Source organism: Haliotis rubra, unplaced genomic scaffold, assembly GCF_003918875.1.
Source record: "Haliotis rubra isolate DU_JTF1 unplaced genomic scaffold, ASM391887v1 Scf1, whole genome shotgun sequence".
Classification (NCBI taxonomy): Eukaryota; Metazoa; Mollusca; class Gastropoda; order Lepetellida; family Haliotidae; genus Haliotis; species Haliotis rubra.
Window position 1 is genome coordinate 1,711,243 of NW_025764891.1, and position 13,259 is coordinate 1,724,501.

Genomic DNA, 13,259 nt, shown 5'->3' on the forward strand with positions numbered 1-13,259 from the left:
GCTTGTGGTATAACCTTTAGCATGTGGTGTGATCCCTTCAGCTTGTGGTATAACCTTTAGCATGTGGTGTGATCCCTTAAGCTTGCATGTGGTATAACCTTTAGCATGTAGTGTGATTCCTTCAGCTTGTGGTGTAACCTTTAGCATGTGGTGTTATCGCTTCAGCTTGTGGTATAACCTTTACCATGTGGTATAACCCTTCAGCTTGTGGTATAACCTTTAGCATGTGGTATAACCCTTCAGGAGGTAATGTTAACGCCACTGACCAGAGAGTCACGGCGCCACATTATGGTCATTTATTCAATGGTGAATTCTCCAGGGCACACAGTCATTTATTCACCCCAGACACACTGCTACTGGCCGTAGCCATTTAGGAAATGTACAGGAATGTTTCAAACTTTCATGGACTTGAGGCACTAGAGCTTCAGTTGCCACTATTCGGCAGTCAAGTTTATGACCCTTGTTTGGGGGTTTGAATGCACAACTGCTGTAAACTATACTGGACAAAAATAGTTGGGGATATATGTAAATTTTGAAATTATGAATAATGATGTATTTATTCATTGACACATTGATAAATATCAATCATAAAAATACCAATATCCCTAACTTATTTTGTCCAGTATATTACCCTTGGTTTGTCAGCGCCGTACTATGCGGGGTCCACGTCAAACATGCGTACTGACACGGTGTCGTAAAACATGCGTACTGTTCAACCCCTTCAACTCACTCACTCACCCAGCCACTTACTTCACTCACTCACCCACCTCTATCCCTTCTACCAATGAAGGTCCGGGTTAGAATATTGATCTTCAGTAACCCATGCTTGTCGTAAGAGGCGACTAACGTGATCGGGTGGTCAGGCTCGCTGGCTTTGCTGACACATGTCATCGGTTTCCAATTGCGCAGATTGATGCCAATGATGTTAATCACTGGATTGTCTGGCCCAGACTCGATTATTTACAGACCGCCGCCACATACCTGGAATATTGCGGCGTAAAACTAAACTCACTCAATCACTCACTCAATCACTATCCATTCTCTTAGGGTCGGTGGGGTAGCCTAGTGGTTAAAGCGTTCGCTCGTCACGGATTCGATTCCTCACATGGGTACAATGTGTGAAGCCCATTTCTGGTGTCCCCCGCCGTGATATTGCTGAAATTTGCTAAAAACGGCGTAAAACTAACCTCAATCACTCACTCTATTCTTCTCCTCACATCCAGAGCCGTGTTATCTGTCATACTACAGAAATACATTGTCAGATACGAGGATAAGAGATTGACAGAGACTTGCGCAATCTACACCTGCACACACATGCTGATGTTCTTCCCTGCCAGGGCGGTACAGCGCTCGTTGGCCAACTGGTCTTACAGGGCGATAACGATGTGAATCGTTACAAAGTAGGCTACGTTATGTACTGCAGCAATGACACAGTTAGGCTCTCCCATCTGGAGACCACCCATCTGTTTATGCAATGACAGAGTTAGGCTCTCCCATCGGGAGACCACCCACCTGTTCACGCAATGACAGAGACCACCCACCCATCTGTTTATGCAATGACAGAGTTAGGCTCTCCCATCGGGAGACCACCCACCTGTTTACGCAATGACAGAGATAGGCTCTCCCATCTGGAGACCACCCATCTGTTTATGCAATGACAGAGTAAGACTCCGCCATCGGGACACCATCCACCTATTTACGCAAATTGGTTCTGTACAGTGAAACCTCCTCATTTCGGACCCCTTTTTCTGGAAACTTATGACCCACTCACTCACTTACTGAACTGCCTACTCACTAGCACTTTTTGTAATTCTCATCTCACATTCTCAACCAGTCACCTACCCACCTACTCGAAGGAACATGACTTCAGAAATTATCTTGTACGTTTACTTTGGGATATTCGTAATATCATAACATATCTTAATACCATACATTCCGATGGGCACCGACTGATTGTTTGCACGCAACATATCCCGTACTATCATGCAGGTATCTTATCGAATGAGATAAAATTGTTTCAACATGACTGTAACAAATTTCACAGTGGTCAGTCATCTTGCACCTGAGTGTCCAGGCGAAATGGCAATACGTACACAATATATGTGACTTGTTAATCACAATCAAAACACTTTTCAAAATGTTACGGTGTTTTATCAATCCCAAGAATAAGGGGTATACTTTCTTTTGTACGGTTTCGATATGTTCTGGACAACGATAGTTCAGTCGCCTAATCCATAGCGGTTCCCTGCGCATGCGTGATATAACTGAAATGATGTTCATAGACCCGTAAATCTTATGTCACTCACTCACTCAAATATTAGTATAAATTACATTACAAACAAAGACGTATTTCAATCTGTCACAAGTTGGAATGTTTAACTATGGTTAATTAACAACTCCCAACGTTAAAATTTGAGACGATTTGCTTATGAATACATAATTAACAACTTAAAGACACGAGGATGAAATTAGTACAAATATACCTCAATAAAGGTTATAATGAAATTATCAGTCGTAACTCGGTCTTAACTGTAATGATTCTAATGTCGACAGAAGCTTAGGTGGTCTCAGAATGGGACATTGTGCTTGCCATTTGTTTTTGTTTTTGTTTTTAATTTATTTTATTTTATTTTATTTTATTTTATTTTATTTTATTTTATTTTATTTTATTTTATTTTATTTTTTTTATTTTATTTTTTTATTTTTTTTATTTTTTAGTTTTGTCATTTGGATATGTTGTAAAACAAGGACAGATATTAGGCACAATAGTAACTTAATCAGTAAGCCAGTAGCGTTATCTAAGCCTGTATTCGTAGTGGTCCTTATTCCCGAGAAACCACAACACTATCATATGAATTTGCAGTGGAAACATGTCCAAGGTCGAATATCCGATCTCCAAAAACATTCAGTCAGGACTGGTTTCATAAATGTGGCCCAAACTAGCCAGACAGGCACTATCAGTTTATCAGAGGACTGTAGCAAGTGCCCCACGTGACCCTTCGGGACATTACAAACATGTAATCATGTAGTGGGCAAACCAAGAGACTGTCGCACACATGATCAAGGTGAAATTAACTCAATTGATTAATATGGAAACAATGTGGATCAATAACGCACCCGAAATCAATGAATTTTTAAAGTTCTTATTGATTACAAGAAAAAGCTGTTCACATCTCCTTTGTATGAATCACGATCTGTGGGTGGGATGACCTTTGACCTCCATTCCAACATCTCCATGTTTGGATTATGTCTCCCGCCAACCGCCTCTCGGGGGAAGCTTTCTGTTTGAATATTGGCCTGCCAGAGTTATCTTACCGCCAGATGAAACAGTTTATCAGATATTTAAAACTACAAAATTACCAGGTTCTAAAAGTGGTTGCTTTTGAACAGTTGTGGCATTTCTGAATTTGGCATTAGTTCGATTTGCTGAGAAAATTGAGTATGTAGTTTTACAATGTTGCCAAAAGTGTCACCCTTTTGTAGTAAATAAAGAGTATGAGAAACTTAGCTTAAATTATTAGAATTGGATGAAAACAAGGTCGGATTTGACAAACGTTATCCACGCTATCCATCTTTCATTATTGAATCATCAAGACATGTCAATAAACAACTAAACGTGTATGTTTCTAACATCCCTAAGTCTACTAAATATGTGCCACTTTGTGGTGAAATGTGTAGTGCAACCATATATTTATCAGTTTGATACCTATAGCAGTATATAACTGAGGATGTGACTGTCCAGACTGACTGACTGAGTTTGGTTTTACGCCGCTTTTAGCAATATTCCAGCAACATCACGGCGAGGGACACCAGAAATGGGCTTCACACATTGTACCCACGTGGGGATTCGAACCCGGGTCTTCGGCGTGACGAGCCAACGCTTTAACAACTAGGCTACCCCACCGCCCCGACTTTCCAGAAGGATACAATATGAGTACATTAGCTGTTGCAAAATGGGAAACAAAAACGTGGGAGCTTAATTATATAATTAATCATCAGACAATATCAACAATATAATTGTTAGGTAGCTATAATATTTTAACTCCCATAGATGGTTGGCATCATATGTTTGTTGGAGATAGAGCAACTATTTTGCATGAATGTGTATGGCTTGAAACATAGAACCTTTTATTTTTTGTGAACATATGTATGTCTCGAGATATAGAGCATATTCGTATAAATATGTAATTTTGGTTTTAGACATTTTGTATGAATATCAGTAGCGGATCCAGAGGGGGGTTCGACCCTTCCCCCCCCCCCTTTTGAAAATGCCTAAAGACCACATTGAAGTTAATGTTTTGCAATGGCGGAGACACACACACACACACACACACACACACACACACACTTTGAACATTTCTGGATTCAGCTATGAATATGTTTGGCTAGAGCTGCAGCAACTATTTTCCATACACATGTACTCTGTATAAACATGTATGACTTGAGGTATATCAACTACTCTGTATAAACATGTATGACTTGAGGTATAGCAACTACTCTGTATAAACATGTATGACTTGAGGTATAGCAACTACTTTGTATAAACATGTATGACTTGAGGTATAGCAACTACTCTGTATAAACATGTATGACTTGAGGTATATATCAACTACTCTGTATAAACATGTATGACTTGAGGTATAGCAACTACTCTGTATATAAACATGTATACTTGACTCTGTATAAACATGTATGACTTGAGGTATAGCAACTACTCTGTATAAACATGTATGACTTGAGGTATAGCAACTACTCTGTATAAACATGTATGACATGTTGAGGTATAGCAACTACTCTGTATAAACATGTATGACTTGTATAGCAACTACTCTGTGCAAAACATAAACAGGTATATGTATGACTTGAGGTATAGCAACTACTCTGTATAAACATGTATGACTTGAGGTATAGCAACTACTCTGTATAAACATGTATGACTTGAGGTATAGCAACTACTCTGTATAAACATGTATGACTTGAGGTATAGCAACTACTCTGTATAAACATGTATGACTTGAGGTATATAACTACTCTGTATAAAACTACTCTGTATAAACATGTATGACTTGAGGTATAGCAACTACTCTGTATAAACATGTATGACTTGAGGTATAGCAACTACTCTGTATAAACATGTATGACTTGAGGTATAGCAACTACTCTGTATAAACATGTATGACTTGAGGTATAGCAACTACTCTGTATAAACATGTATGACTTGAGGTATAGCAACTACTCTGTATAAACATGTATAACTTGAGGTATAGCAACTACTCTGCATAAACATGTATGACGTGAGGTATAGCAACTACTCTGTATAAATATTATGGCTTGTGATATAGCAACTATTTTGCTCAAAAAGTATGGCTTTAGACATACCAGCTATTTTGTATAAACAATGGTTTGATATATATCAATTGTTCTATTAATGTGCACTTATTCTCTCGACAGAGAGTAGTTCAATTTGAACCGATAGTCCGCCATTGTCCAACAGTCATGTGCAATGCTTTCAATACGATAGCTTAGCGTCCTTGTTATTCAAAACGACAATCATAAAAATGTCCCTACAGTCCTTGTAAAATCAGATGACAAATTGCTTGATTGTCAAACGTCAAACAACATGGGCACAAGAAATCAGAAACACAAACTTGTTTGTCTGAGTAACTGTAACTGACGGTTATATGACTGGGTGACCAACCTGGCACCATTTACGGTACTTTTGTATTGCAAACTGCATTGCCAGAGGATAACATATTTTATGTTAAATTTTGACTTACCTGAGAATTGTAGAAGGCATATTAAAGCAAGTATCCGACCCATGCTGTCGGGAAACGACACTAGATCGCTTGTGTTATTTGTCAGAATGACCGAAGCACTGATAACGGTGGACGGTGACACGGGAAATGGTGACTGCGGCGTGTTTGTTTCCTATAACACACTTTATAGTCTTGATAGCAAGATTTCCGTTCGTGGATCCACGTGTTACACTACGACAAGTGACTAATGCGCCACACGGAAATTCACAAACAGTCCATCCTTTACCTAAACAGGTGAATCAAAGCTATTTGCCACTGTGTATATTTCATAAATGAAAGACGTAAGATGGATTATGATCACATCGGTGTTAACTGACGGACAAATTTAAACAAGTTATGTGGTATCTATGTTTGATTATAGTGAAACAGATTTCCCAAAACCGATAACAAAATTGGCATTGCAAGTACCCGACGGGTTCTGATAGCGGCTATCTGGGATTACTGATGAAGGATTATTGGCCGGGATTACTTGATAACCAGTAGAACATGGCTAAAGGTAGCAAGAAGAAAACAAAACGTGAACAAACCGGGATTTCACATATGAACCTTGTTAATTATGTTTTCTTTGTTACATTCAGTACATATACATCGCCTTCTCTTCATGTATCATTCGGGGCGGTGGGGTAGCCTAGTGGTTAAAGCGTTGGCTCATCACGCCGAAGACCCGGGTTCGAATCCCCACGTGGGTACATTGTGTGAAACCCATTTCTGGTGTCCCCGCCGTGATGTTGCTGGAATATTGCTAAAAGCGGCGTAAAACCAAACTCAGTCAGTCAGTCATGTATCATTCCTGCTTGACAAGGGTACTAGGGTATCACAAAATAGCACTCATGAAATAAAGAAGTTGTTATCCAGAAAGTTTGGTCGATATTGTACGCCCCAACTTCTATAATGCCACTCAAACAAGTGAACCTTTAATTGTTTTGCAATAAACATATATGTCAACTCAAAACAACAATCAGCTTCGGCCATCTGTTGAAACAGAATCCATCGGGAAGCATAGTGGTAAAAGGATAGGAAAGATTCATTGAAAATCAATTATAACTCCTGGTCTTAGAGAAAGGCGATCGTTGGACATGACTGTCAACGTTCGATACTTCAACATGACGTGGAAGTATGGCCGCTTTGTGAAACGGGACTCGGTACTTGTTTCAAATATGGATATGTCGAGTTTGTGGGTTAAAGCCGATGAAGGGATTTCACGTATATCACGGCGCATGTTTGTTGTTAGAAGAAAGCATGATGCAGGTCGGAGGCGTTTACCACTTTTGTGAAACCAAAGACTTACAGCATGGACAAACCTAGAACGCAGTCAGAGAACATCTGGTCATTTTTTTCTAGAATGTCTTCGATACTCAGCGTTAAGAACGAATTGCCTCGCCACAAGGGCAACAGGACAAAACCATAATCAGGGGCGTACCCAGAGAAAAATGGGTAAGTGAGTGAGTTTAGTTTGACGCCGCTTTTAGCAATATTCCAGCAATATCACGGCGGGGGACACCAGAAATGGGCTTCACGCATTGTACCCATGTGGGGAATCGAACCCGGGTCTTCGGTGTGACGAGCGAACGCCTTAACCACTAGGCTACCCCACCGCCTCGGAAAGAAATGCAGTGTAGGCACACCTGGACGTGAGAGACTTCTGGGGGAGTGGGGTGTTTATATGCTCTAGACAGTATTTCCTGCTATATTTTCAAAGTCATTATTCTATTTGGCCATAATTTACTTTTTATCAAAATGAAAAACAACTACTTTCCATGCACTTTCTTGTGTGTAGGGTGTGTGGGGGTGGGGGGTTAACAGCAGTCAGCATACAATCAATTTATATGCATATAGAAAAATCTGTAGACTAGTTCTAGTTATATCGGCTGATGCCAATTGCTGCATGTAGTGTTGTGAATACATGAATGCTTGAATTCAATGCTTGAATGTTCCTGATTACTTTCTATATAAGCATAATTGAACAAATGACAATTATGTGAATCAATAAGAAACGAAAATCTGTATTCTGGGGAGTAATATTGCTGTCAGCACGTTATGTACAGTCTTAAATGAAATCCACGCGCCTCGTCTTCCAAGCAGCAAATTGCTCAATGACACGGCGTGTGTTTACTGGCTTGTCTCTGTGGACATGGATCAGTGCAAGTGATGACATACGGACATCACCCATGGTGGACCGAAGGTACGTCTTGATCCTCCTCATTGCACTGAAGGAGCTCTCGCTTGATGCTGATGTCACGGGCATAGTGGTGACTTGCCGAAAATATTAAGTCTTGGCACGTGCCTAAAGTGCCTAATGGCAGGTGCGCTACTGAATAACAGAGGATAAATAAATGGATACTGTGCAAGTGATGGAGGTGACATCCACGTCTTTGGCACAGTGAGATATCACCTTAAGCATGTCATGTTACAGCGAGATAGTGACAGCCCATCCTACTCCTCCCACGCCACCGTCAACATTTATGTGAATCCATTTGGTCAATGTTGCCACAGGCAACAGGCCAACTAGTCTGTCTCACAGTCCCTCAACCACATTATGTCCCTTTCCACCTTTGCAAACGCCCTAAATTAAGCGAGTTTAGATTTTTCTCAGGTTCAAGCTGAATCTTCATGCCCCCTTAGACTCCTTCTCAATAGATTTGTATCTATCGAAACTATATGCATGCAGAGACTAAGCTTTAGTCTTCAGACCAAATGACACATGACTTAATTCACCCGCTGATAGAGGCTCAGATTTTCCAGAACCGAACAGGACCCTTCATCGTCGCCATATTACATTGTTACACTCACATTTTCTAGCATCTGCATTAAAAACAAACTAGTGTGTAAAAATTTTTTGTTTTGTCTCCTAAGAACATCCCTATAATTAATATCATGTTTAAATTATGGTGTTATCCAAACCCAAATGGAGGGTTACAATCGTTTGAAACTAGATTTTTATCTGAGATCACGTGACCCGTCTATCCGGTCGTGCTGACTATGGGAGCAACGGGCTGATACCGGTGGAATGTATAAACGAGGGGGTGGGAGAGGGGGTGGGACTGTCATACCGCAACTTTACCGTGGTATCTCATCTTTGCCGTGACATGTGTCATAACTCCTGGGTGCCGTCGGATATTTCCCCATAATATCCCCTACTGCTAATTCATTATAGGGATGCACGTGGATGGTTGGGTCTGGTTTGTTTGTTGTTTAACGCTGCACTCAGCAATATTCCAGCAATATGGCGACGGTTTATTAATAATCGAATCTGGACCAGTCAATCCAGTCATCAAGAGCATGAGCATCGAGCTACGCAATTGGGATACGATGATATGTGTCAACCAAGTCAGCGAGCCTGACCACCCGATCTCGTTAGTCGGCCCGATCCCGTTATGACAAGCATGGGTTCCTGAAGACCAATTCTAACCCGGATCTTCAAGGGTAGAAGATACTTGGAGAAGGGGAAGGGGTGTTTCATGAATACAGAGAGGGTTGGAGATGCCTCCAGATTAAAATAATATAAGAATTGGAACGTTTATTAAGATTTACTTTTTTACTTAAAGTTTGATGTGGATTTGGGTTTCAGCGTTTGTGCGTGCGTGCGTGTAGTAGAGGTGTTGAGGGAGGGTCATGACAAAATATTAAATGTATCTGTGGGGAAAACGATGAGGTCATGTAACACAGAATGAGGGTTCAGAAAAATATTATTCAGTGCGAGAACCAAACATGGTACGTGCACACGCGCGCACATACCTATAACAAATTACATATGTACTTCAATGTTACCTTGACATGATTTTTCTCAGTGAACATGTAACTGTCTTGGATGGGTGTTATTAATGGTGATGTTGGAAATTTGTCAGGCCGTTAGACGAGCAGTGTCCATATTTAATAGCCCTCGTCGGGTGACATGTTTCTGAACACAACACCTCTAAAAGGCTTATTCACATGACAGTGACAGTATAGGGCTTGTCCTTGGGATTATAATTGTCTATAAGGCAAAAAGGAACGATGTTTAGTTATGATAGTATTATTTGATTCAGGGCAAATAGAATTGATAGTTATTCAAAAGTCAAAAAGCATATTACTGAAGTTTGTTGCGGACAGTTTTTGGATGTGGGAATAGGTATCTTTCGGATAAAGGAGTCAAAGGCATGAGTTAGCGTCTCACACTCTCACAGAGAGAGAGAGAGAGAGGAGAGAGAGAAAAGAAGAGGGAGAGGGAAAGAGATAGAGAGAAGAGAGAGCGAGAGAGAGAAAGAGGGAGAGAGAAGCGAGAGAGAGAAAGAGGGAGAGAGAAGTGAGAGAGAGACATTTTGTACACAGAGACAGAGAGACACACACTAAATACGTCACATACACTACTGACGCAAAGTTCATAGTAATTTTAGGATCCCCCACAGTTTATTCATCTACGAGGGGCGGTGGGGTAGCCTAGTGGTTAAAGTGTTCGTTCGTCACGAAGAAGACGAGGGTTCGATTCCTCACAACAATGAGTGAAGCCCATTCCGGGTGTCCCTCGCCGTGATATTGCTGGAGTATTGCTGAAGGCGGTGTAACACCAAACTCACAACTGAAGAATATTCGTATTCATTTCTTGACGCCTATTCGTCTCAAGGCATCGGTGGGTCAGGCTCGTTGACGTAATTAATGTTTGTCATCGTTTTCCAGCAGCGTAGAAGAATGCTTATGATGTCAGCCTATGGTTTAGCAGCACTCCATTGTGTGATTTTTCTGAGTGCGGTGTTAAACAACAAAAACATCAACATAACTCTTATAACTGACGAACAGGATTGGAAAAACAAAACTAGAGAACAGGGTTTTTTAAATGAGTTTATTACTGGCATTATCAATTTCGAATATATACCACTAGTACATGTTTGTAGTGGGTGAGTGAGTTTGGTTTTACGCATCCTCGATAATCTCCAGGGAATACGTTACGATCACTCTCCACTATACCCCGGATGCATCCACGGCTTGGCCCGATGATTTTATTACCTCCCTTGGCTGACTTTTAATCCAGTCACGTGTCTACGCTGGGAAGTTGAGCGAACCAATCACAACTCACTTTCGCTTCATAAATTATCTAACCGTTCAAACTTGGTAACACAATTGATGCAGAGGTACTCTGAAAGAGGTAAAAGGAGTTCTTTTATATAGTTTTTTGAAAGTTTCAAATCTGTCAATTTGTCTGTATTATTTCCTCAAAAATCTGAGTGGTACTGCGAACAAACCTTCGCGACTGCGACCGCTATCTTTGTTGACACTGGCAAGCTCGGATGTAACGGCGGCTTAGCTGATTGGCTACTGTGAGAATGCGCAGCCAGCAAACGGAGGTAACATAATTATCGGGCCAAGCCGTGGATGCATCCAGGGTACAGTGGAGAGTGATCGTAACGTATACCCTGGAGATTATCAAAACATTAACACGCACATGACATTAACTACACATTTTTCTGATTTCTCTATCAAAATACAAAACCAGTGTATGACAACACGAAATTCTGATTTCTCTAACGAAATACAATACCAATATACGAAATAAACTACACCATGATGTCATTACGATTGTTGTAACAGTAGAACGTGTAATTTACGAGTATGTCATGTACTGGTTTTGTTGTGAGTGAGTGAATGCGTGAGTGAATGAATGAGCGACTTTAGTTTTACGCCGCTTTTAGCAATATTCCACCAATATGACGGCGGGGACACCAGAAATGGACTTCACACACTGTGCCCATGTGGGGAATCGAACCTGGTCTTCGGCGTGACGAGCGAGCGCTTTAACCACTAGGCTAACCGAGCTTCCACTTGGTTGTAAAACAGCAACACCTGATAATAGCATGGGTGACAAACTTTTGTCAAACAGCCTGTAACATTTGTTCGTTGTATGAAATCTTTACAGTTCAACTTGTCTTTGTTATAGCAAGCTTACAAAGCTGGTCTAGTGAGCCTATAGACTGACTTATCTATGATTCATCGTCGCTGATAAATATATAACGCTAGATAACCCTGAGCAAAAGACGTTGTACAACAGTAAGGTGCTCTTCTATGTCGGCGATGTTGAAGGACTCACCGACCGACCTGCTCTTGATAGGCGCACCCGAGCTTCCTCGGTGCATCGTGGGAGTGATTAGATAATATTTTGAACAGTAGTCAACAAGATCACATTTGTATCAAAGACGACTGCAACTACTAGGTCTGGGTGACACAAACCAGTAAAACTTGGCTGTGGATTGGGGTTAACGTTGTGTTTAAGAGTATTGCACTTATATGTCAACGTCAATACACGATGCCATTTAGAAAGTGATTAAATGTAACCTATATCCTAAGTGGTCATGGGATTACACTTTCTTAATAAAGTACAGATTCTAGTACTTTTGTTGGATTGAGTCCCATCAGGGATTCGAAGTCGAAACGCCGTGTTGGAGCTGAAATACTGGCCAAAGCGGCATTACAATCATTCACACGTACACCATGTCACAAATTAAGGCGGTTTACCAGAAACAATTCAGTTGTGGCAACATCGCCCGAAAGTTATAGGGTTTTGCCTCTTGTTAGAGAAATCAGAATTACTCGCAGGTTTTGTCCTGTACTGGCTGGTTTGCTTAATTGTCAGAGAGATCACAGTCGCATATTGTTTTATGTTTTTCTGATTTTCAATATTGATAAAGAAATCAGATTGATACAGATTATATTACGAAAATTTAAAAGGAAATCATAATGACATGTAATTTTTATTGTTTATTGTTTGATTTGCATTCGAAATATGGGTAGATAAGTATAAAACACACAACTTTATGGATAACAACTTCTTTTATATCATAGTCGAAAGTTTTTGTACCGTTGTAGAATATGTATCGAAACGTTGCACTCGCGAAATAAAAGAAGCTTTTATCCATAAAGTTTGTTCTACATTGTACGTCCTAACTTCGAAAATGCCACCCAAAGAAGTGCTTGTGGAGATGTTTCGATGCAGAAATCCGAATGGTATTTTACGGACGCTTTCAACGCTTTTCCAGGGTGCAGTTATTCCGTGACGGGTATCCGGAGCGGGTGGTGTGTGTCGATGGTCTTAATGTAGGTAAAATGTCTGGCCTGTGTAGGATAGAGTTATCCTGGTAGGGCGAATTCCGGTCTTGCTTCCTTTACTTGTTATCAATTACCTGTTGTTTTTAATGTTAACGTTCTGCTGATCAAAACAGTATACCAGGCATATATACAGGGGCGGATACAGCCTTTTTAGAAAGGGGGGTGCATACGATTGAGAAAAGGGAGGGTGCACATTTCATTTTCACCCGAGTTTCAATGGTCATTTAATAAACTTTCAGGACTAAAGCGGGGGTGCGCGCACCAACCCAAACCACCCCCACCCCTTCTGGATCCGCCTATGAAATGACAATACGTTTTGCTTTGCAGTTTAGATATGCGCCTTTGAAATGTGCTGTTGAAATACTGTAG

The 13,259-nt window shown here is 40.7% G+C and overlaps 1 long non-coding RNA gene across 1 annotated transcript; it reads right to left on the bottom strand.

Moving 5' to 3' along the window:
* Positions 1 to 12,529: 12,529 nt before the first annotated feature.
* On the bottom strand, positions 12,530 to 13,046 carry LOC124285140. Its single transcript, XR_006900743.1, has 2 exons — positions 12,965 to 13,046; positions 12,530 to 12,891 (listed from the first exon to the last, which is right to left on the bottom strand). It is a non-coding gene; the product is annotated as an uncharacterized LOC124285140 (long non-coding RNA).
* Positions 13,047 to 13,259: the final 213 nt, after the last annotated feature.